Genomic DNA, 25,894 nt, shown 5'->3' with positions numbered 1-25,894 from the left:
GAATCAGAGTTGTGGAATCAGAGGCAGGGAATCAGTTATGGGGAATCAGAGGCGGGGAATCAGAGGCGGGGAAACAGAGGCGGGGAATCAGATATGGGGAATCAGAGGTGGGGAATCAGGGGCAGGGAATCAGTGGCAGGGAATCAGAGGCGGGGAATCTGAGGTGGGGAATCAGAGGCAGGGAATCAGACACGGGGAATCAGAGGCGGGGAATCAGAGATGGCGAATCAGAGGCGGGGAATCAATGGCAGGGAATCGGACGCCGGGAATCAGAGGCGGGGAATCAGAGTTGGGGAATCAGAGGCGGGGAATCAGAGTTGGTGAATCAGAGGCGGGGAATCAGATATGGGGAAATAGAGGCGGGGAATCAGATATGGGGAATCAGAGGTGTGGAATCAGAGGTTGGGAATCAGAGGCAGGGAATCAGAGGCGGGGAAACAGAGGCGGGGAATCAGATATGGGGAATCAGAGGTGGCGAATCAAAGGCGGTGAAACAGAGATGGGGAATCAGGGCAGGGAATCAGAGGCAGGGAATCAGAGCTGGGGAAACAGAGGAGGGAATCAGATATGGGGAATCAGAGGTGGGGAATCAGGGGCGGGGAATCAGTGGCAGGGAATCAGAGCTGGGGAATCAGAGGTGGGGAATCAGAGCTGGGGTAACAGAGGCGGGTAATCAGATATGGGGAATCAGAGGCAGGGAATCAGACACGGGGAATCAGAGGCGGGGAATCAGAGATGGCGAATCAGAGGCGGGGAATCAGAGGCAGGGAATCGGACGCCGGGAATCAGAGGCGGGGAATCAGAGTTGGGGAATCAGATGCGGGGAATCAGAGGCGGGGAATCAGTGGCGGGGAAACAGAGGCGGGGAATCAGATATGGGGAATCGGATGCAGGGAATCAGAGGCGGGGAATCAGAGCTGGGGAATCAGAGGCGGGGAATCAGAGTTTGGGCATCAGAGGTGGGGAATTAGATATAGGGAAACAGAGGCGGGGAATCAGAGGCGGGGAAACAGAGGCGGGGAAACAGAGGCGGGGAATCAGATATGGGGAATCAGAGGTGGGGAATCCGAGGTTGGGAATCAGAGGCAGGGAATCAGAGGCGGGGAATCAGAGGCGGGGAATCAGAGGAAGGGAATCAGATGTGCGGAATCGGAGATGGGGAATCAGAGGCAGGGAATCAGAGGCGGGGAATCAGAGGCGTGGAATCAGAGGCCGGGAATCAGATATGGGGAAACAGAGGCGGGGAATCCGAGGCGGGGAAACAGAGGCGGGGAATCAGATATGGGGAATCAGAGGTGGGGAATCAGAGGTTGGGAATCAGAGGCAGGGAATCAGAGGCTTGGAATCAGATGCAGGGAATCAGATGCGGGGAATCAGAGGCGGGGAATCAGAGCTGGGGAATCAGAGGTGGGGAATCAGATTTGGGGAATCAGAGGCGGGGACTTAGATATTGGGAAACAGAGGCGGGGAATCAGAGGCGGGGAAACCCAGGCGGGGAATCAGATATGGGGAATCAGAGGTGGGGAATCAGAGGCAAGGAATCAGATGTGCGGAATCAGAGATGGGGAATCAGAGGCAGGGAATCAGAATCAGAAGCAGGGAATCAGAGGCCGGGAATCAGAGGCCGGAATCAGAGGCGGGGAATCAGCGGCAGGGAATCAGATGCGGGGAATCAGAGGCGGGGAATCAGAGCTGGGGAATCAGAGGCGGGGTATTAGAGTTGGGGAATCAGAGGCGGGGAATCAGATATGGGGAAACAGATGTGGGGAATCAGAGGCGGGGAAACAGAGGCAGGGAATCAGATATGGGGAATCAGAGGCGGGGAATCAGAGGTGGGGAATCATAGGCAGGGAATCGGATGTGCGGAATCAGAGATGGGGAATCAGAGGCCGGGAATCAGAGGTGGTGAATCAGAGATGGGGAATCAGAGGCGTGGAATCAGAGGCAGGGAATCAGACGCGGGGAATCAGAGGTGGGCAATCAGAGGCGGGGAATCAGATATGGGGAATCAGAGGCGGGGAATCAGAGGCGAGGAAACAGAGGCGGGGAATCGGATATGGGGAATCAGAGGTGGGGCATCAGAGGTTGTGAATCACAGATGGGGAATCAGAGGCGGGGAATCAGAGGCAGGGAATCAGACGCGGGGAATCAGAGGCGGGGATTCAGAGCTGGGGAATCAGAGGCGGGGAATCAGAGTTGGGGAATCAGAGGCGGGGAATCAGATATGGGGAATCAGAGGCAGGGAATCAGAGGCGGGAAAACAGAGGCGGGGAATCAGATATGGGGAATCAGAGGCGGGGAATCAGAGGCAGGGAATCAGACACGGGGAATCAGAGGCGGGGAATCAGAGATGGGGAATCAGAGGCGGGGAATCAGAGGCAGGGAATCGGATGCCGGGAATCAGAGGCGGGAAATCAGAGCTGGGGAATCAGAGGCGGGGAATCAGAGTTGGGGAATCAGAGGCGGCGAAGCAGATATGGGGAAATAGAGGCGGGGAATCAGATATGGGGAATCAGAGGCAGGGAATCAGATATGGGGAATCAGAGGCTGGGAATCAGAGGGGGGGAAACATTGGCGGGGAATAAGATATGGGGAATCAGAGGTGGGGAATCAGGGGCGGGGAATCAGTGGCAGGGAATCAGAGGCGGGGAATCAGAGGCGGGGAATCAAAGGAAGGGAATCAGACACGGGGAATCAGAGGTGGGGAATCAGAGATGGGGAATCAGAGGCGGGGAATCACAGGCAGGGAATCAGACGCGGGGAATCAGATGCGGGGAATCAGAGCTGGGGAATCAGAGGTGTGGAATCAGAGTCGGGGAATCAGAGGCAGGGAATCGGTTGTGCGGAATCAGAGATGGGGAATCAGATGTGGGGAATCAGAGGCAGTGAATCAGAGATGGGGAATCAGAGGCGGGGAATCAGAGGCAAGAAATCAGACGGGGATTCAGAGGCTGGGAATCAGACGGGGGGAATCAAAGGCGGGGAATCAGAGCTGGTGAATCAGAGGCAGGGAATCAGAGTTGGGGATTCAGAGGCGGGGAATCAGATATGGGGAAACAGAGGCGGGGAATGAGAGGCGGGCAAGCAGAGGCGGGGAATTAGATATGGGGAATCAGAGGTGGGGAATCAGAGGTGGTGAATCAGAGATGGGGAATCACAGGAGGGGAATCAGAGGCAGCGAATAGAACGCGGGGAATCAGAGGCAGGGAATCAGAGCTGGGGAATCAGAGGCGGGGAATCAGATATGGGGAAACAGAGGCGGGGAATCAGAGGCGGGGAAACAGAGGCGGGGAATCAGACATGGGGAATCGGTTGCGGGGAATCAGAGGCGGGGAATCAGAGCTGGGGAATCAGAGGCGGGGAATCAGAGTTGGGGCATCAGAGGTGGGGAATTAGATATGGGGAAACAGAGGCGGGGAATCAGAGGCGGGGAAACAGAGGCGGGGAATCAGATATGGGGAATCAGAGGTGGGGAATCAGAGGCAGGGAATCAAATGTGCGGAATCAGAGATGGGGAATCAGAGGCAGGGAATCAGAATCAGAAGTGGGGAATCAGAGGCCGGGAATCAGAGGCCGGGAATCAGATGCTGGGAATAAGAGGCCGGGAATCAGAGGTGGGGAATCAGAGTCCGGGAATCAGAGATGGGGATTCAGAGGCGGGGAATGAGATATGGAGAATCAGAGGCGGGGAATCAGAGGCGGGGAAACAGAGGTGGGGAATCAGATATGGAGAATCAGAGGTGGGGAATCAAAGGCGGTGAATCAGAGATGGGGAATCAGAGGCGGGGAATCAGAGGCAGGGAATCAGATGCGGGGATTCAGAGGCGGGAAATCAGAGCTGGCGAATCAGAGGCGGGGAATCAGAGGTGGGCAATCAGAGCCGGGGAATCAGATATGGGGAATCAGAGGCGGGGAATCAGAGGCGGGGAAACAGAGGCGGGGAATCAGATATGGGGAATCATAGGTGGGGAATCAGAGGTTGTGAATCAGAGATGGGGAATCAAGGCGGGGAATCAGAGGGAGGGAATCAGACGCAGGGAATCAGAGGCGGGGTTTCAGAGCTGGGGAATCAGAGGCGGGGAATCAGAGTTGTGGAATCAGAGGCAGGGAATCAGATATGGGGAATCAGAGGCGGGGAATCAGAGGCGGGGAAACAGAGGCGGGGAATCAGATATGGGGAATCAGAGGTGGGGAATCAGGGGCAGGGAATCAGTGGCAGGGAATCAGAGGCCGGGAATCTGAGGTGGGGAATCAGAGGCAGGGAATCAGACACGGGGAATCAGAGGCGGGGAATCAGAGATGGCGAATCAGAGGCGGGGAATCAGAGGCAGGGAATCGGACGCCGGGAATCAGAGGCGGGGAATCAGAGTTGGGGAATCAGAGGCGGGGAATCAGAGTTGGTGAATCAGAGGCGGGGAATCAGATATGGGGAAATAGAGGCGGGGAATCAGATATGGGGAATCAGAGGTGTGGAATCAGAGGTTGGGAATCAGAGGCAGGGAATCAGAGGCGGGGAAACAGAGGCGGGGAATCAGATATGGGGAATCAGAGGTGGCGAATCAAAGGCGGTGAAACAGAGATGGGGAATCAGGGCAGGGAATCAGAGGCAGGGAATCAGAGCTGGGGAAACAGAGGCGGGGAATCAGATATGGGGAATCAGAGGTGGGGAATCAGGGGCGGGGAATCAGTGGCAGGGAATCAGAGCTGGGGAATCAGAGGTGGGGAATCAGAGCTGGGGTAACAGAGGCGGGTAATCAGATATGGGGAATCAGAGGCAGGGAATCAGACACGGGGAATCAGAGGCGGGGAATCAGAGATGGCGAATCAGAGGCGGGGAATCAGAGGCAGGGAATCGGACGCCGGGAATCAGAGGCGGGGAATCAGAGTTGGGGAATCAGAGGCGGGGAATCAGAGTTGGGGAATCAGAGGCGGGGAATCAGATATTGGGAAATAGAGGCGGGGAATCAGATATGGGGAATCAGAGGTGTGGAATCAGAGGTTGGGAATCAGAGGCAGGGAATCAGAGGCGGGGAAACAGAGGCGGGGAATCAGATATGGGGAATCAGAGGTGGCGAATCAAAGGCGGTGAAACAGAGATGGGGAATCAGGGCAGGGAATCAGAGGCAGGGAATCAGAGCTGGGGAAACAGAGGCGGGGAATCAGATATGGGGAATCAGAGGTGGGGAATCAGGGGCGGGGAATCAGTGGCAGGGAATCAGAGCTGGGGAATCAGAGGTGGGGAATCAGAGCTGGGGAAACAGAGGCGGGGAATCAGATATGGGGAATCAGAGGTGGGGAATCAGGGGCGGGGAATCAGTGGCAGGGAATCAGAGGCCGGGAATAAAAGGCGGGGAATCAGAGGAGGGGAATCAGATATGGGGAAACAGAGGCCGGGAATCAGAGGCAGGGAAACAGAGGCGGGGAATCAGATATGGGGAAACAGAGGTGGGGAATTAGAGGTTGCGAATCAGAGGCGGGGAATCAGAGGCTGGGAATCAGAGGCAGGGAATCGGATGTGCGGAATCAGAGATGGGGAATCAGAGGTGGGGATTCAGAGGTGGTGAATCAGAGAAGGGGAATCAGAGGCTGGGAATCAGAGGCAGGGAATCAGACGCAGGGAATCAGAGGCGGGGAATCATAGCTGGCGAATTAGAGGAGGGGAATCAGAGTTGGGGAATCAGAGGCGGGGAATCAGATATCGGGAAACAGAGGCGGGGAATCAGAGGTGGGGAAACAGAGGCGGGGAATCAGATATGGGGAATCAGAGGTGGGGAATCAGAGGCAGGGAATCAGATGTGCGGAATCAGAGATGGGGAATCAGAGGCAGGGAATCAGAATCAGAAGCAGGGAATCAGTGGCAGGGAATCAGAGGCCGGGAATAAAAGGCGGGGAATCAGAGGCAGGGAATCGGATGTGCGGAATCAGAGATGGGGAATCAGAGGTGGGGATTCAGAGGTGGTGAATCAGAGAAGGGGAATCAGAGGCTGGGAATCAGAGGCAGGGAATCAGATGCAGGGAATCAGAGGCGGGGAATCATAGCTGGCGAATTAGAGGAGGGGAATCAGAGTTGGGGAATCAGAGGCGGGGAATCAGATATGGGGAAACAGAGGCGGGGAATCAGAGGTGGGGAAACAGAGGCGGGGAATCAGATATGGGGAATCAGAGGTGGGGAATCAGGGGCAGGGAATCAGTGGCAGGGAATCAGACGCGGGGAATCAGAGGCGGGGAATCAGAGGCGGGGAATCAGAGGCGGGGAATCAGAGGCAGGGAATCGGATGTACGGAATCAGAGATGGGGAATCAGAGGTGGGGATTCAGAGGTGGTGAATCAGAGAAGGGGAATCAGAGGCTGGGAATCAGAGGCAGGGAATCAGACGCAGGGAATCAGAGGCGGGGAATCATAGCTGGCGAATTAGAGGAGGGGAATCAGAGTTGGGGAATCAGAGGCGGGGAATCATATATGGGGAATCAGAGGTGGGGAATCAGGGGCAGGGAATCAGTGGCAGGGAATCAGAGGCGGGGAATCATAGCTGGCGAAATAGAGGAAGGGAATCAGAGTTGGGGAAACAGAGGCGGGGAATCAGATATGGGGAATCAGAGGTGGGGAATCAGGGGCAGGGAATCAGTGGCAGGGAATCAGACGCGGGGAATCAGAGACGGGGAATCAGAGGCAGGGAATCAGACACGGGGAATCAGAGGCGGGGAATCAGAGATGGGGAATCAGAGGCGGGGAATCAGAGGCAGGGAATCAGAGGCCGGGAATCAGATGCTGGGAATAAGAGGCCGGGAATCAGAGGTGGGGAAACAGAGGCGGGGAATCAGATATGGGGAATCAGAGGTGGGGAATCAGAGGCGGGGAATCAGTGGCAGGGAATCAGAGGCCGGGAATAAAAGGCGGGGAATCAAAGCTGGGGAATCAGAGGCGGGGAATCAGAGTTGGGGAATCAGAGGAGGGGAATCAGATATGGGGAAACAGAGGCCGGGAATCAGAGGCAGGGAAACAGAGGCGGGGAATCAGATATGGGAAATCAGAGGTGGGGAATTAGAGGTTGCGAATCAGAGGCGGGATATCAGAGGCGGGGAATCAGAGGCAGGGAATCGGATGTGCGGAATCAGATATGGGGAATCAGAGGTGGGGATTCAGAGGCAGGGAATCAGATGTGCGGAATCAGAGATGGGGAATCAGAGGCAGGGAATCAGAATCAGAAGCGGGGAATCAGAGGCCGGGAATCAGAGGCCGGGAATCAGATTCTGGGAATAAGAGGCCGGGAATCAGAGGTGGGGAATCAGAGTCCGGCAATCAGAGATGGGGATTCAGAGGCGGGGAATGAGATATGGAGAATCAGAGGCGGGGAATCAGAGGCGGGGAAACAGAGGTGGGGAATCAGATATGGAGAATCAGAGGTGGGGAATCAAAGGCGGTGAATCAGAGATGGAGAATCAGAGGCGGGGAATCAGAGGCAGGGAATCAGATGCGGGGATTCAGAGGCGGGGAATCAGAGCTTGCGAATCAGAGGCGGGGAATCAGAGGTGGGCAATCAGAGCCGGGGAATCAGATATGGGGAATCAGAGGCGGGGAATCAGAGGCGGGGAAACAGAGGCGGGGAATCAGATATGGGGAATCAGAGGTGGGGAATCAGAGGTTGTGAATCAGAGATGGGGAATCAAGGCGGGGAATCAGAGGGAGGGAATCAGACGCGGGGAATAAGAGGCGGGGTTTCAGAGCTGGGGAATCAGAGGCGGGGAATCAGAGTTGTGGAATCAGAGGCAGGGAATCAGATATGGGGAATCAGAGGCGGGGAATCAGAGGCGGGGAAACAGAGGCGGGGAATCAGATATGGGGAATCAGAGGTGGGGAATCAGGGGCAGGGAATCAGTGGCAGGGAATCAGAGGCGGGGAATCTGAGGCGGGGAATCAGAGGCAGGGAATCTGACACGGGGAATCAGAGGCGGGGAATCAGAGATGGCGAATCAGAGGCGGGGAATCAGAGGCAGGGAATCGGACGCCGGGAATCAGAGGCGGGGAATCAGAGTTGGGGAATCAGAGGCGGGGAATCAGAGTTGGTGAATCAGAGGCGGGGAATCAGATATGGGGAAATAGAGGCGGGGAATCAGATATGGGGAATCAGAGGTGTGGAATCAGTGGTTGGGAATCAGAGGCAGGGAATCAGAGGCGGGGAAACAGAGGCGGGGAATCAGATATGGGGAATCAGAGGTGGCGAATCAAAGGCGGTGAAACAGAGATGGGGAATCAGGGCAGGGAATCAGAGGCAGGGAATCAAAGCTGGGGAAACAGAGGCGGGGAATCAGATATGGGGAATCAGAGGTGGGGAATCAGGGGCGGGGAATCAGTGGCAGGGAATCAGAGCTGGGGAATCAGAGGTGGGGAATCAGAGCTGGGGAAACAGAGGCGGGGAATCAGATATGGGGAATCAGAGGCAGGGAATCAGACACGGGGAATCAGAGGCGGGGAATCAGAGATGGCGAATCAGAGGCGGGGAATCAGAGGCAGGGAATCGGACGCCGGGAATCAGAGGCGGGGAATCAGAGTTGGGGAATCAGAGGCGGGGAATCAGAGTTGGGGAATCAGAGGCGGGGAATCAGATATGGGGACATAGAGGCGGGGAATCAGATATGGGGAATCAGAGGTGTGGAATCAGAGGTTGGGAATCAGAGGCAGGGAATCAGAGGCGGGGAAACAGAGGCGGGGAATCAGATATGGGGAATCAGAGGTGGCGAATCAAAGGCGGTGAAACAGAGATGGGGAATCAGGGCAGGGAATCAGAGGCAGGGAATCAGAGCTGGGGAAACAGAGGCGGGGAATCAGATATGGGGAATCAGAGGTGGGGAATCAGGGGCGGGGAATCAGTGGCAGGGAATCAGAGCTGGGGGTTCAGAGGTGGGGAATCAGAGCTGGGGAAACAGAGGCGGGGAATCAGATATGGGGAATCAGAGGTGGGGAATCAGGGGCGGGGAATCAGTGGCAGGGAATCAGAGGCCGGGAGTAAGAGGCGGGGAATCAGAGCTGGGGAATCAGAGGCGGGGAATCAGAGTTGGGGAATCAGAGGAGGGGAATCAGATATGGGGAAACAGAGGCCGGGAATCAGAGGCAGGGAAACAGAGGCGGGGAATCAGATATGGGGAATCAGAGGTGGGGAATTAGTGGTTGCGAATCAGAGGCGGGGAATCAGAGGCTGGGAATCAGAGGCAGGGAATCGGATGTGCGGAATCAGAGATGGGGAATCAGAGGTGGGGATTCAGAGGTGGTGAATCAGAGAAGGGGAATAAGAGGCTGGGAATCAGAGGCAGGGAATCAGACGCAGGGAATCAGAGGCGGGGAATCATAGCTGGCGAATTAGAGGAGGGGAATCAGAGTTGGGGAATCAGAGGCGGGGAATCAGATATCGGGAAACAGAGGCAGGGAATCAGAGGCGGGGAAACAGAGGCGGGGAATCAGATATGGGGAATCAGAGGTGGGGAATCAGAGGCAGGGAATCAGATGTGCGGAATCAGAGATGGGGAATCAGAGGCAGGGAATCAGAATCAGAAGCAGGGAATCAGTGGCAGGGAATCAGAGGCCGGGAATAAAAGGCGGGGAATCAGAGGCAGGGAATCGGATGTGCGGAATCGGAGATGGGGAATCAGAGGTGGGGATTCAGAGGTGGTGAATCAGAGAAGGGGAATCAGAGGCTGGGAATCAGATGCAGGGAATCAGAGGCGGGGAATCATAGCTGGCGAATTAGAGGAGGGGAATCAGAGTTGGGGAATCAGAGGCGGGGAATCAGATATGGGGAAACAGAGGCGGGGAATCAGAGGTGGGGAAACAGAGGCGGGGAATCAGATATGGGGAATCAGAGGTGGGGAATCAGGGGCAGGGAATCAGTGGCAGGGAATCAGACGCGGGGAATCAGAGGCGGGGAATCAGAGGCGGGGAATCAGAGGCGGGGAATCAGAGGCAGGGAATCGGATGTACGGAATCAGAGATGGGGAATCAGAGGTGGGGATTCAGAGGTGGTGAATCAGAGAAGGGGAATCAGAGGCTGGGAATCAGAGGCAGGGAATCAGACGCAGGGAATCAGAGGCGGGGAATCATAGCTGGCGAATTAGAGGAGGGGAATCAGAGTTGGGGAATCAGAGGCGGGGAATCATATATGGGGAATCAGAGGTGGGGAATCAGGGGCAGGGAATCAGTGGCAGGGAATCAGAGGCGGGGAATCATAGCTGGCGAAATAGAGGAAGGGAATCAGAGTTGGGGAAACAGAGGCGGGGAATCAGATATGGGGAATCAGAGGTGGGGAATCAGGGGCAGGGAATCAGTGGCAGGGAATCAGACGCGGGGAATCAGAGACGGGGAATCAGAGGCAGGGAATCAGACACGGGGAATCAGAGGCGGGGAATCAGAGATGGGGAATCAGAGGCGGGGAATCAGAGGCAGGGAATCAGAGGCCGGGAATCAGATGCTGGGAATAAGAGGCCGGGAATCAGAGGTGGGGAAACAGAGGCGGGGAATCAGATATGGGGAATCAGAGGTGGGGAATCAGAGGCGGGGAATCAGTGGCAGGGAATCAGAGGCCGGGAATAAAAGGCGGGGAATCAAAGCTGGGGAATCAGAGGCGGGGAATCAGAGTTGGGGAATCAGAGGAGGGGAATCAGATATGGGGAAACAGAGGCCGGGAATCAGAGGCAGGGAAACAGAGGCGGGGAATCAGATATGGGAAATCAGAGGTGGGGAATTAGAGGTTGCGAATCAGAGGCGGGATATCAGAGGCGGGGAATCAGAGGCAGGGAATCGGATGTGCGGAATCAGATATGGGGAATCAGAGGTGGGGATTCAGAGGCAGGGAATCAGATGTGCGGAATCAGAGATGGGGAATCAGAGGCAGGGAATCAGAATCAGAAGCGGGGAATCAGAGGCCGGGAATCAGAGGCCGGGAATCAGATTCTGGGAATAAGAGGCCGGGAATCAGAGGTGGGGAATCAGAGTCCGGCAATCAGAGATGGGGATTCAGAGGCGGGGAATGAGATATGGAGAATCAGAGGCGGGGAATCAGAGGCGGGGAAACAGAGGTGGGGAATCAGATATGGAGAATCAGAGGTGGGGAATCAAAGGCGGTGAATCAGAGATGGAGAATCAGAGGCGGGGAATCAGAGGCAGGGAATCAGATGCGGGGATTCAGAGGCGGGGAATCAGAGCTTGCGAATCAGAGGCGGGGAATCAGAGGTGGGCAATCAGAGCCGGGGAATCAGATATGGGGAATCAGAGGCGGGGAATCAGAGGCGGGGAAACAGAGGCGGGGAATCAGATATGGGGAATCAGAGGTGGGGAATCAGAGGTTGTGAATCAGAGATGGGGAATCAAGGCGGGGAATCAGAGGGAGGGAATCAGACGCGGGGAATAAGAGGCGGGGTTTCAGAGCTGGGGAATCAGAGGCGGGGTATCAGAGTTGTGGAATCAGAGGCAGGGAATCAGATATGGGGAATCAGAGGCGGGGAATCAGAGGCGGGGAAACAGAGGCGGGGAATCAGATATGGGGAATCAGAGGTGGGGAATCAGGGGCAGGGAATCAGTGGCAGGGAATCAGAGGCGGGGAATCTGAGGCGGGGAATCAGAGGCAGGGAATCTGACACGGGGAATCAGAGGCGGGGAATCAGAGATGGCGAATCAGAGGCGGGGAATCAGAGGCAGGGAATCGGACGCCGGGAATCAGAGGCGGGGAATCAGAGTTGGGGAATCAGAGGCGGGGAATCAGAGTTGGTGAATCAGAGGCGGGGAATCAGATATGGGGAAATAGAGGCGGGGAATCAGATATGGGGAATCAGAGGTGTGGAATCAGTGGTTGGGAATCAGAGGCAGGGAATCAGAGGCGGGGAAACAGAGGCGGGGAATCAGATATGGGGAATCAGAGGTGGCGAATCAAAGGCGGTGAAACAGAGATGGGGAATCAGGGCAGGGAATCAGAGGCAGGGAATCAAAGCTGGGGAAACAGAGGCGGGGAATCAGATATGGGGAATCAGAGGTGGGGAATCAGGGGCGGGGAATCAGTGGCAGGGAATCAGAGCTGGGGAATCAGAGGTGGGGAATCAGAGCTGGGGAAACAGAGGCGGGGAATCAGATATGGGGAATCAGAGGCAGGGAATCAGACACGGGGAATCAGAGGCGGGGAATCAGAGATGGCGAATCAGAGGTGGGGAATCAGAGGCAGGGAATCGGACGCCGGGAATCAGAGGCGGGGAATCAGAGTTGGGGAATCAGAGGCGGGGAATCAGAGTTGGGGAATCAGAGGCGGGGAATCAGATATGGGGACATAGAGGCGGGGAATCAGATATGGGGAATCAGAGGTGTGGAATCAGAGGTTGGGAATCAGAGGCAGGGAATCAGAGGCGGGGAAACAGAGGCGGGGAATCAGATATGGGGAATCAGAGGTGGCGAATCAAAGGCGGTGAAACAGAGATGGGGAATCAGGGCAGGGAATCAGAGGCAGGGAATCAGAGCTGGGGAAACAGAGGCGGGGAATCAGATATGGGGAATCAGAGGTGGGGAATCAGGGGCGGGGAATCAGTGGCAGGGAATCAGAGCTGGGGGATCAGAGGTGGGGAATCAGAGCTGGGGAAACAGAGGCGGGGAATCAGATATGGGGAATCAGAGGTGGGGAATCAGGGGCGGGGAATCAGTGGCAGGGAATCAGAGGCCGGGAATAAAAGGCGGGGAATCAGAGCTGGGGAATCAGAGGCGGGGAATCAGAGTTGGGGAATCAGAGGAGGGGAATCAGATATGGGGAAACAGAGGCCGGGAATCAGAGGCAGGGAAACAGAGGCGGGGAATCAGATATGGGGAATCAGAGGTGGGGAATTAGTGGTTGCGAATCAGAGGCGGGGAATCAGAGGCTGGGAATCAGAGGCAGGGAATCGGATGTGCGGAATCAGAGATGGGGAATCAGAGGTGGGGATTCAGAGGTGGTGAATCAGAGAAAGGGAATAAGAGGCTGGGAATCAGAGGCAGGGAATCAGACGCAGGGAATCAGAGGCGGGGAATCAGATATCGGGAAACAGAGGCGGGGAATCAGAGGCGGGGAAACAGAGGCGGGGAATCAGATATGGGGAATCAGAGGTGGGGAATCAGAGGCAGGGAATCAGATGTGCGGAATCAGAGATGGGGAATCAGAGGCAGGGAATCAGAATCAGAAGCAGGGAATCAGTGGCAGGGAATCAGAGGCCGGGAATAAAAGGCGGGGAATCAGAGGCAGGGAATCGGATGTGCGGAATCGGAGATGGGGAATCAGAGGTGGGGATTCAGAGGTGGTGAATCAGAGAAGGGGAATCAGAGGCTGGGAATCAGAGGCAGGGAATCAGATGCAGGGAATCAGAGGCGGGGAATCAAAGCTGGGGAATCAGAGGCGGGGAATCAGAGTTGGGGAATCAGAGGAGGGGAATCAGATATGGGGAAACAGAGGCCGGGAATCAGAGGCAGGGAAACAGAGGCGGGGAATCAGATATGGGAAATCAGAGGTGGGGAATTAGAGGTTGCGAATCAGAGGCGGGATATCAGAGGCGGGGAATCAGAGGCAGGGAATCGGATGTGCGGAATCAGATATGGGGAATCAGAGGTGGGGATTCAGAGGCAGGGAATCAGATGTGCGGAATCAGAGATGGGGAATCAGAGGCAGGGAATCTGAATCAGAAGCGGGGAATCAGAGGCCGGGAATCAGAGGCCGGGAATCAGATTCTGGGAATAAGAGGCCGGGAATCAGAGGTGGGGAATCAGAGTCCGGGAATCAGAGATGGGGATTCAGAGGCGGGGAATGAGATATGGAGAATCAGAGGCGGGGAATCAGAGGCGGGGAAACAGAGGTGGGGAATCAGATATGGAGAATCAGAGGTGGGGAATCAAAGGCGGTGAATCAGAGATGGGGAATCAGAGGCGGGGAATCAGAGGCAGGGAATCAGATGCGGGGATTCAGAGGCGGGGAATCAGAGCTTGCGAATCAGAGGCGGGGAATCAGAGGTGGGCAATCAGAGCCGGGGAATCAGATATGGGGAATCAGAGGCGGGGAATCAGAGGCGGGGAAACAGAGGCGGGGAATCAGATATGGGGAATCAGAGGTGGGGAATCAGAGGTTGTGAATCAGAGATGGGGAATCAAGGCGGGGAATCAGAGGGAGGGAATCAGACGCGGGGAATCAGAGGCGGGGTTTCAGAGCTGGGGAATCAGAGGCGGGGAATCAGAGTTGTGGAATCAGAGGCAGGGAATCAGATATGGGGAATCAGAGGCGGGGAATCAGAGGCGGGGAAACAGAGGCGGGGAATCAGATATGGGGAATCAGAGGTGGGGAATCAGGGGCAGGGAATCAGTGGCAGGGAATCAGAGGCGGGGAATCTGAGGCGGGGAATCAGAGGCAGGGAATCAGACACGGGGAATCAGACGCGTGGAATCAGAGATGGCGAATCAGAGGCGGGGAATCAGAGGCAGGGAATCGGACGCCGGGAATCAGAGGCGGGGAATCAGAGTTGGGGAATCAGAGGCGGGGAATCAGAGTTGGTGAATCAGAGGCGGGGAATCAGATATGGGGAAATAGAGGCGGGGAATCAGATATGGGGAATCAGAGGTGTGGAATCAGAGGTTGGGAATCAGAGGCAGGGAATCAGAGGCGGGGAAACAGAGGCGGGGAATCAGATATGGGGAATCAGAGGTGGCGAATCAAAGGCGGTGAAACAGAGATGGGGAATCAGGGCAGGGAATCAGAGGCAGGGAATCTGAGCTGGGGAAACAGAGGCGGGGAATCAGATATGGGGAATCAGAGGTGGTGAATCAGGGGCGGGGAATCAGTGGCAGGGAATCAGAGCTGGGGAATCAGAGGTGGGGAATCAGAGCTGGGGAAACAGAGGCGGGTAATCAGATATGGGGAATCAGAGGCAGGGAATCAGACACGGGGAATCAGAGGCGGGGAATCAGAGATGGCGAATCAGAGGCGGGGAATCAGAGGCAGGGAATCGGACGCCGGGAATCAGAGGCGGGGAATCAGAGTTGGGGAATCAGAGGCGGGGAATCAGAGTTGGGGAATTAGAGGCGGGGAATCAGATATGGGGAAATAGAGGCGGGGAATCAGATATGGGGAATCAGAGGTGTGGAATCAGAGGTTGGGAATCAGAGGCAGGGAATCAGAGGCGGGGAAACAGAGGCGGGGAATCAGATATGGGGAATCAGAGGTGGCGAATCAAAGGCGGTGAAACAGAGATGGGGAATCAGGGCAGGGAATCAGAGGCAGGGAATCAGAGCTGGGGAAACAGAGGCGGGGAATCAGATATGGGGAATCAGAGGTGGGGAATCAGGGGCGGGGAATCAGTGGCAGGGAATCAGAGCTGGGGAATCAGAGGTGGGGAATCAGAGCTGGGGAAACAGAGGCGGGGAATCAGATATGGAGAATCAGAGGTGGGGAATCAGGGGCGGGAAATCAGTGGCAGGGAATCAGAGGCCGGGAATAAAAGGCGGGGAATCAGAGGAGGGGAATCAGATATGGGGAAACAGAGGCCGGGAATCAGAGGCAGGGAAACAGAGGCGGGGAATCAGATATGGGGAATCAGAGGTGGGGAATTAGAGGTTGCGAATCAGAGGCGGGGAATCAGAGGCTGGGAATCAGAGGCAGGGAATCGGATGTGCGGAATCAGAGATGGGGAATCAGAGGTGGGGATTCAGAGGTGGTGAATCAGAGAAGGGGAATCAGAGGCTGGGAATCAGAGGCAGGGAATCAGACGCAGGGAATCAGAGGCGGGGAATCATAGCTGGCGAATTAGAGGAGGGGAATCAGAGTTGGGGAATCAGAGGCGGGGAATCAGATATCGGGAAACAGAGGCGGGGAATCAGAGGTGGGGAAACAGAGGCGGGGAATCAGATATGGGGAATCAGAGGTGGGGAATCAGAGGCAGGGAATCAGATGTGCGGAATCAGAGATGGGGAATCAGAGGCAGGGAATCAGAATCAGAAGCAGGGAATCAGTGGCAGGGAATCAGAGGCCGGGAATAAAAGGCGGGGAATCAGAGGCAGGGAATCGGATGTGCGGAATCAGAGATGGGGAATCAGAGGTGGGGATTCAGAGGTGGTGAATCAGAGAAGGGGAATCAGAGGCTGGGAATCAGAGGCAGGGAATCAGATGCAGGGAATCAGAGGCGGGGAATCATAGCTGGCGAATTAGAGGAGGGGAATCAGAGTTGGGGAATCAGAGGCGGGGAATCAGATATGGGGAAACAGAGGCGGGGAATCAGAGGTGGGGAAACAGAGGCGGGGAATCAGATATGGGGAATCAGAGGTGGGGAATCAGGGGCAGGGAATCAGTGGCAGGGAATCAGACGCGGGGAATCAGAGGCGGGGAATCAGAGGCGGGGAATCAGAGGCGGGGAATCAGAGGCAGGGAATCGGATGTACGGAATCAGAGATGGGGAATCAGAGGTGGGGATTCAGAGGTGGTGAATCAGAGAAGGGGAATCAGAGGCTTGGAATCAGAGGCAGTGAATCAGACGCAGGGAATCAGAGGCGGGGAATCATAGCTGGCGAATTAGAGGAGGGGAATCAGAGTTGGGGAATCAGAGGCGGGGAATCATATATGGGGAATCAGAGGTGGGGAATCAGGGGCAGGGAATCAGTGGCAGGGAATCAGAGGCGGGGAATCATAGCTGGCGAAATAGAGGAAGGGAATCAGAGTTGGGGAAACAGAGGCGGGGAATCAGATATGGGGAATCAGAGGTGGGGAATCAGGGGCAGGGAATCAGTGGCAGGGAATCAGACGCGGGGAATCAGAGACGGGGAATCAGAGGCAGGGAATCAGACACGGGGAATCAGAGGCGGGGAATCAGAGATGGGGAATCAGAGGCGGGGAATCAGAGGCAGGGAATCAGAGGCCGGGAATCAGATGCTGGGAATAAGAGGCCGGGAATCAGAGGTGGGGAAACAGAGGCGGGGAATCAAATATGGGGAATCAGAGGTGGGGAATCAGAGGCGGGGAATCAGTGGCAGGGAATCAGAGGCCGGGAATAAAAGGCGGGGAATCAAAGCTGGGGAATCAGAGGCGGGGAATCAGAGTTGGGGAATCAGAGGAGGGGAATCAGATATGGGGAAACAGAGGCCGGGAATCAGAGGCAGGGAAACAGAGGCGGGGAATCAGATATGGGAAATAGGTGGGGAATTAGAGGTTGCGAATCAGAGGCGGGATATCAGAGGCGGGGAATCAGAGGCAGGGAATCGGATGTGCGGAATCAGATATGGGGAATCAGAGGTGGGGATTCAGAGGCAGGGAATCAGATGTGCGGAATCAGAGATGGGGAATCATAGGCAGGGAATCAGAATCAGAAGCGGGGAATCAGAGGCCGGGAATCAGAGGCCGGGAATCAGATTCTGGGAATAAGAGGCCGGGAATCAGAGGTGGGGAATCAGAGTCCGGGAATCAGAGATGGGGATTCAGAGGCGGGGAATGAGATATGGAGAATCAGAGGCGGGGAATCAGAGGCAGGGAATCAGAGGCCGGGAATCAGATGCTGGGAATAAGAGGCCGGGAATCAGAGGTGGGGAAACAGAGGCGGGGAATCAAATATGGGGAATCAGAGGTGGGGAATCAGAGGCGGGGAATCAGTGGCAGGGAATCAGAGGCCGGGAATAAAAGGCGGGGAATCAAAGCTGGGGAATCAGAGGCGGGGAATCAGAGTTGGGGAATCAGAGGAGGGGAATCAGATATGGGGAAACAGAGGCCGGGAATCAGAGTTGGGGAATCAGAGGCGGGGAATCAGAGTTGGTGAATCAGAGGCGGGGAATCAGATATGGGGAAATAGAGGCGGGGAATCAGATATGGGGAATCAGAGGTGTGGAATCAGAGGTTGGGAATCAGAGGCAGGGAATCAGAGGCGGGGAAACAGAGGCGGGGAATCAGATATGGGGAATCAGAGGTGGCGAATCAAAGGCGGTGAAACAGAGATGGGGAATCAGGGCAGGGAATCAGAGGCAGGGAATCAGAGCTGGGGAAACAGAGGCGGGGAATCAGATATGGGGAATCAGAGGTGGGGAATCAGGGGCGGGGAATCAGTGGCAGGGAATCAGAGCTGGGGAATCAGAGGTGGGGAATCAGAGCTGGGGAAACAGAGGCGGGGAATCAGATATGGGGAATCAGAGGCAGGGAATCAGACACGGGGAATCAGAGGCGGGGAATCAGAGATGGCGAATCAGAGGCGGGGAATCAGAGGCAGGGAATCGGACGCCGGGAATCAGAGGCGGGGAATCAGAGTTGGGGAATCAGAGGCGGGGAATCAGAGTTGGGGAATCAGAGGCGGGGAATCAGATATGGGGACATAGAGGCGGGGAATCAGATATGGGGAATCAGAGGTGTGGAATCAGAGGTTGGGAATCAGAGGCAGGGAATCAGAGGCGGGGAAACAGAGGCGGGGAATCAGATATGGGGAATCAGAGGTGGCGAATCAAAGGCGGTGAAACAGAGATGGGGAATCAGGGCAGGGAATCAGAGGCAGGGAATCAGAGCTGGGGAAACAGAGGCGGGGAATCAGATATGGGGAATCAGAGGTGGGGAATCAGGGGCGGGGAATCAGTGGCAGGGAATCAGAGCTGGGGGTTCAGAGGTGGGGAATCAGAGCTGGGGAAACAGAGGCGGGGAATCAGATATGGGGAATCAGAGGTGGGGAATCAGGGGCGGGGAATCAGTGGCAGGGAATCAGAGGCCGGGAGTAAGAGGCGGGGAATCAGAGCTGGGGAATCAGAGGCGGGGAATCAGAGTTGGGGAATCAGAGGAGGGGAATCAGATATGGGGAAACAGAGGCCGGGAATCAGAGGCAGGGAAACAGAGGCGGGGAATCAGATATGGGGAATCAGAGGTGGGGAATTAGTGGTTGCGAATCAGAGGCGGGGAATCAGAGGCTGGGAATCAGAGGCAGGGAATCGGATGTGCGGAATCAGAGATGGGGAATCAGAGGTGGGGATTCAGAGGTGGTGAATCAGAGAAGGGGAATAAGAGGCTGGGAATCAGAGGCAGGGAATCAGACGCAGGGAATCAGAGGCGGGGAATCATAGCTGGCGAATTAGAGGAGGGGAATCAGAGTTGGGGAATCAGAGGCGGGGAATCAGATATCGGGAAACAGAGGCAGGGAATCAGAGGCGGGGAAACAGAGGCGGGGAATCAGATATGGGGAATCAGAGGTGGGGAATCAGAGGCAGGGAATCAGATGTGCGGAATCAGAGATGGGGAATCAGAGGCAGGGAATCAGAATCAGAAGCAGGGAATCAGTGGCAGGGAATCAGAGGCCGGGAATAAAAGGCGGGGAATCAGAGGCAGGGAATCGGATGTGCGGAATCGGAGATGGGGAATCAGAGGTGGGGATTCAGAGGTGGTGAATCAGAGAAGGGGAATCAGAGGCTGGGAATCAGAGGCAGGGAATCAGATGCAGGGAATCAGAGGCGGGGAATCAAAGCTGGGGAATCAGAGGCGGGGAATCAGAGTTGGGGAATCAGAGGAGGGGAATCAGAAATGGGGAAACAGAGGCCGGGAATCAGAGGCAGGGAAACAGAGGCGGGGAATCAGATATGGGAAATCAGAGGTGGGGAATTAGAGGTTGCGAATCAGAGGCGGGATATCAGAGGCGGGGAATCAGAGGCAGGGAATCGGATGTGCGGAATCAGATATGGGGAATCAGAGGTGGGGATTCAGAGGCAGGGAATCAGATGTGCGGAATCAGAGATGGGGAATCAGAGGCAGGGAATCTGAATCAGAAGCGGGGAATCAGAGGCCGGGAATCAGAGGCCGGGAATCAGATTCTGGGAATAAGAGGCCGGGAATCAGAGGTGGGGAATCAGAGTCCGGGAATCAGAGATGGGGATTCAGAGGCGGGGAATGAGATATGGAGAATCAGAGACGGGGAATCAGAGGCGGGGAAACAGAGGTGGGGAATCAGATATGGAGAATCAGAGGTGGGGAATCAAAGGCGGTGAATCAGAGATGGGGAATCAGAGGCGGGGAATCAGAGGCAGGGAATCAGATGCGGGGATTCAGAGGCGGGGAATCAGAGCTTGCGAATCAGAGGCGGGGAATCAGACGTGGGCAATCAGAGCCGGGGAATCAGATATGGGGAATCAGAGGCGGGGAATCAGAGGCGGGGAAACAGAGGCGGGGAATCAGATATGGGGAATCAGAGGTGGGGAATCAGAGGTTGTGAATCAGAGATGGGGAATCAAGGCGGGGAATCAGAGGGAGGGAATCAGACGCGGGGAATCAGAGGCGGGGTTTCAGAGCTGGGGAATCAGAGGCGGGGAATCAGAGTTGTGGAATCAGAGGCAGGGAATATGATATGGGGAATCAGAGGCGGGGAATCAGAGGTGGGGAAACAGAGGCGGGGAATCAGATATGGGGAATCAGAGGTGGGGAATCAGGGGCAGGGAATCAGTGGCAGGGAATCAGAGGCGGGGAATCTGAGGCCGGGAATCAGAGGCCGGGAATCAGATTCTGGGAATAAGAGGCCGGGAATCAGAGGTGGGGAATCAGAGTCCGGGAATCAGAGATGGGGATTCAGAGGCGGGGAATGAGATATGGAGAATCAGAGGCGGGGAATCAGAGGCGGGGAAACAGAGGTGGGGAATCAGATATGGAGAATCAGAGGTGGGGAATCAAAGGCGGTGAATCAGAGATGGAGAATCAGAGGCGGGGAATCAGAGGCAGGGAATCAGATGCGGGGATTCAGAGGCGGGGAATCAGAGCTTGCGAATCAGAGGCGGGGAATCAGAGGTGGGCAATCAGAGCCGGGGAATCAGATATGGGGAATCAGAGGCGGGGAATCAGAGGCGGGGAAACAGAGGCGGGGAATCAGATATGGGGAATCAGAGGTGGGGAATCAGAGGTTGTGAATCAGAGATGGGGAATCAAGGCGGGGAATCAGAGGGAGGGAATCAGACGCGGGGAATCAGAGGCGGGGTTTCAGAGCTGGGGAATCAGAGGCGGGGAATCAGAGTTGTGGAATCAGAGGCAGGGAATCAGATATGGGGAATCAGAGGCGGGGAATCAGAGGCGGGGAAACAGAGGCGGGGAATCAGATATGGGGAATCAGAGGTGGGGAATCAGGGGCAGGGAATCAGTGGCAGGGAATCAGAGGCGGGGAATCTGAGGCGGGGAATCATAGCTGGCGAATTAGAGGAGGGGAATCAGAGTTGGGGAATCAGAGGCGGGGAATCATATATGGGGAATCAGAGGTGGGGAATCAGGGGCAGGGAATCAGTGGCAGGGAATCAGAGGCGGGGAATCATAGCTGGCGAAATAGAGGAAGGGAATCAGAGTTGGGGAAACAGAGGCGGGGAATCAGATATGGGGAATCAGAGGTGGGGAATCAGGGGCAGGGAATCAGTGGCAGGGAATCAGACGCGGGGAATCAGAGACGGGGAATCAGAGGCAGGGAATCAGACACGGGGAATCAGAGGCGGGGAATCAGAGATGGGGAATCAGAGGCGGGGAATCAGAGGCAGGGAATCAGAGGCCGGGAATCAGATGCTGGGAATAAGAGGCCGGGAATCAGAGGTGGGGAAACAGAGGCGGGGAATCAGATATGGGGAATCAGAGGTGGGGAATCAGAGGCGGGGAATCAGTGGCAGGGAATCAGAGGCCGGGAATAAAAGGCGGGGAATCAAAGCTGGGGAATCAGAGGCGGGGAATCAGAGTTGGGGAATCAGAGGAGGGGAATCAGATATGGGGAAACAGAGGCCGGGAATCAGAGGCAGGGAAACAGAGGCGGGGAATCAGATATGGGAAATCAGAGGTGGGGAATTAGAGGTTGCGAATCAGAGGCGGGATATCAGAGGCGGGGAATCAGAGGCAGGGAATCGGATGTGCGGAATCAGATATGGGGAATCAGAGGTGGGGATTCAGAGGCAGGGAATCAGATGTGCGGAATCAGAGATGGGGAATCAGAGGCAGGGAATCAGAATCAGAAGCGGGGAATCAGAGGCCGGGAATCAGAGGCCGGGAATCAGATTCTGGGAATAAGAGGCCGGGAATCAGAGGTGGGGAATCAGAGTCCGGCAATCAGAGATGGGGATTCAGAGGCGGGGAATGAGATATGGAGAATCAGAGGCGGGGAATCAGAGGCGGGGAAACAGAGGTGGGGAATCAGATATGGAGAATCAGAGGTGGGGAATCAAAGGCGGTGAATCAGAGATGGAGAATCAGAGGCGGGGAATCAGAGGCAGGGAATCAGATGCGGGGATTCAGAGGCGGGGAATCAGAGCTTGCGAATCAGAGGCGGGGAATCAGAGGTGGGCAATCAGAGCCGGGGAATCAGATATGGGGAATCAGAGGCGGGGAATCAGAGGCGGGGAAACAGAGGCGGGGAATCAGATATGGGGAATCAGAGGTGGGGAATCAGAGGTTGTGAATCAGAGATGGGGAATCAAGGCGGGGAATCAGAGGGAGGGAATCAGACGCGGGGAATAAGAGGCGGGGTTTCAGAGCTGGGGAATCAGAGGCGGGGAATCAGAGTTGTGGAATCAGAGGCAGGGAATCAGATATGGGGAATCAGAGGCGGGGAATCAGAGGCGGGGAAACAGAGGCGGGGAATCAGATATGGGGAATCAGAGGTGGGGAATCAGGGGCAGGGAATCAGTGGCAGGGAATCAGAGGCGGGGAATCTGAGGCGGGGAATCAGAGGCAGGGAATCTGACACGGGGAATCAGAGGCGGGGAATCAGAGATGGCGAATCAGAGGCGGGGAATCAGAGGCAGGGAATCGGACGCCGGGAATCAGAGGCGGGGAATCAGAGTTGGGGAATCAGAGGCGGGGAATCAGAGTTGGTGAATCAGAGGCGGGGAATCAGATATGGGGAAATAGAGGCGGGGAATCAGATATGGGGAATCAGAGGTGTGGAATCAGTGGTTGGGAATCAGAGGCAGGGAATCAGAGGCGGGGAAACAGAGGCGGGGAATCAGATATGGGGAATCAGAGGTGGCGAATCAAAGGCGGTGAAACAGAGATGGGGAATCAGGGCAGGGAATCAGAGGCAGGGAATCAGAGCTGGGGAAACAGAGGCGGGGAATCAGATATGGGGAATCAGAGGTGGGGAATCAGGGGCGGGGAATCAGTGGCAGGGAATCAGAGCTGGGGGATCAGAGGTGGGGAATCAGAGCTGGGGAAACAGAGGCGGGGAATCAGATATGGGGAATCAGAGGTGGGGAATCAGGGGCGGGGAATCAGTGGCAGGGAATCAGAGGCCGGGAATAAAAGGCGGGGAATCAGAGCTGGGGAATCAGAGGCGGGGAATCAGAGTTGGGGAATCAGAGGAGGGGAATCAGATATGGGGAAACAGAGGCCGGGAATCAGAGGCAGGGAAACAGAGGCGGGGAATCAGATATGGGGAATCAGAGGTGGGGAATTAGTGGTTGCGAATCAGAGGCGGGGAATCAGAGGCTGGGAATCAGAGGCAGGGAATCGGATGTGCGGAATCAGAGATGGGGAATCAGAGGTGGGGATTCAGAGGTGGTGAATCAGAGAAAGGGAATAAGAGGCTGGGAATCAGAGGCAGGGAATCAGACGCAGGGAATCAGAGGCGGGGAATCAGATATCGGGAAACAGAGGCGGGGAATCAGAGGCGGGGAAACAGAGGCGGGGAATCAGATATGGGGAATCAGAGGTGGGGAATCAGAGGCAGGGAATCAGATGTGCGGAATCAGAGATGGGGAATCAGAGGTGGGGATTCAGAGGTGGTGAATCAGAGAAGGGGAATCAGAGGCTGGGAATCAGAGGCAGGGAATCAGATGCAGGGAATCAGAGGCGGGGAATCAAAGCTGGGGAATCAGAGGCGGGGAATCAGAGTTGGGGAATCAGAGGAGGGGAATCAGATATGGGGAAACAGAGGCCGGGAATCAGAGGCAGGGAAACAGAGGCGGGGAATCAGATATGGGAAATCAGAGGTGGGGAATTAGAGGTTGCGAATCAGAGGCGGGATATCAGAGGCGGGGAATCAGAGGCAGGGAATCGGATGTGCGGAATCAGATATGGGGAATCAGAGGTGGGGATTCAGAGGCAGGGAATCAGATGTGCGGAATCAGAGATGGGGAATCAGAGGCAGGGAATCTGAATCAGAAGCGGGGAATCAGAGGCCGGGAATCAGAGGCCGGGAATCAGATTCTGGGAATAAGAGGCCGGGAATCAGAGGTGGGGAATCAGAGTCCGGGAATCAGAGATGGGGATTCAGAGGCGGGGAATGAGATATGGAGAATCAGAGGCGGGGAATCAGAGGCGGGGAAACAGAGGTGGGGAATCAGATATGGAGAATCAGAGGTGGGGAATCAAAGGCGGTGAATCAGAGATGGGGAATCAGAGGCGGGGAATCAGAGGCAGGGAATCAGATGCGGGGATTCAGAGGCGGGGAATCAGAGCTTGCGAATCAGAGGCGGGGAATCAGAGGTGGGCAATCAGAGCCGGGGAATCAGATATGGGGAATCAGAGGCGGGGAATCAGAGGCGGGGAAACAGAGGCGGGGAATCAGATATGGGGAATCAGAGGTGGGGAATCAGAGGTTGTGAATCAGAGATGGGGAATCAAGGCGGGGAATCAGAGGGAGGGAATCAGACGCGGGGAATCAGAGGCGGGGTTTCAGAGCTGGGGAATCAGAGGCGGGGAATCAGAGTTGTGGAATCAGAGGCAGGGAATCAGATATGGGGAATCAGAGGCGGGGAATCAGAGGCGGGGAAACAGAGGCGGGGAATCAGATATGGGGAATCAGAGGTGGGGATTCAGGGGCAGGGAATCAGTGGCAGGGAATCAGAGGCGGGGAATCTGAGGCGGGGAATCAGAGGCAGGGAATCAGACACGGGGAATCAGAGGCGTGGAATCAGAGATGGCGAATCAGAGGCGGGGAATCAGAGGCAGGGAATCGGACGCCGGGAATCAGAGGCGGGGAATCAGAGTTGGGGAATCAGAGGCGGGGAATCAGAGTTGGTGAATCAGAGGCGGGGAATCAGATATGGGGAAATAGAGGCGGGGAATCAGATATGGGGAATCAGAGGTGTGGAATCAGAGGTTGGGAATCAGAGGCAGGGAATCAGAGGCGGGGAAACAGAGGCGGGGAATCAGATATGGGGAATCAGAGGTGGCGAATCAAAGGCGGTGAAACAGAGATGGGGAATCAGGGCAGGGAATCAGAGGCAGGGAATCTGAGCTGGGGAAACAGAGGCGGGGAATCAGATATGGGGAATCAGAGGTGGTGAATCAGGGGCGGGGAATCAGTGGCAGGGAATCAGAGCTGGGGAATCAGAGGTGGGGAATCAGAGCTGGGGAAACAGAGGCGGGTAATCAGATATGGGGAATCAGAGGCAGGGAATCAGACACGGGGAATCAGAGGCGGGGAATCAGAGATGGCGAATCAGAGGCGGGGAATCAGAGGCAGGGAATCGGACGCCGGGAATCAGAGGCGGGGAATCAGAGTTGGGGAATCAGAGGCGGGGAATCAGAGTTGGGGAATTAGAGGCGGGGAATCAGATATGGGGAAATAGAGGCGGGGAATCAGATATGGGGAATCAGAGGTGTGGAATCAGAGGTTGGGAATCAGAGGCAGGGAATCAGAGGCGGGGAAACAGAGGCGGGGAATCAGATATGGGGAATCAGAGGTGGCGAATCAAAGGCGGTGAAACAGAGATGGGGAATCAGGGCAGGGAATCAGAGGCAGGGAATCAGAGCTGGGGAAACAGAGGCGGGGAATCAGATATGGGGAATCAGAGGTGGGGAATCAGGGGCGGGGAATCAGTGGCAGGGAATCAGAGCTGGGGAATCAGAGGTGGGGAATCAGAGCTGGGGAAACAGAGGCGGGGAATCAGATATGGAGAATCAGAGGTGGGGAATCAGGGGCGGGGAATCAGTGGCAGGGAATCAGAG

The sequence above is a fragment of the Narcine bancroftii genome, chromosome 4, assembly GCF_036971445.1.
Source record: "Narcine bancroftii isolate sNarBan1 chromosome 4, sNarBan1.hap1, whole genome shotgun sequence".
NCBI classification, from domain to species: Eukaryota; Metazoa; Chordata; class Chondrichthyes; order Torpediniformes; family Narcinidae; genus Narcine; species Narcine bancroftii.
The sequence above is the reverse complement of the archived record's forward strand: the minus strand, read 5'-3'. Positions refer to the sequence as shown.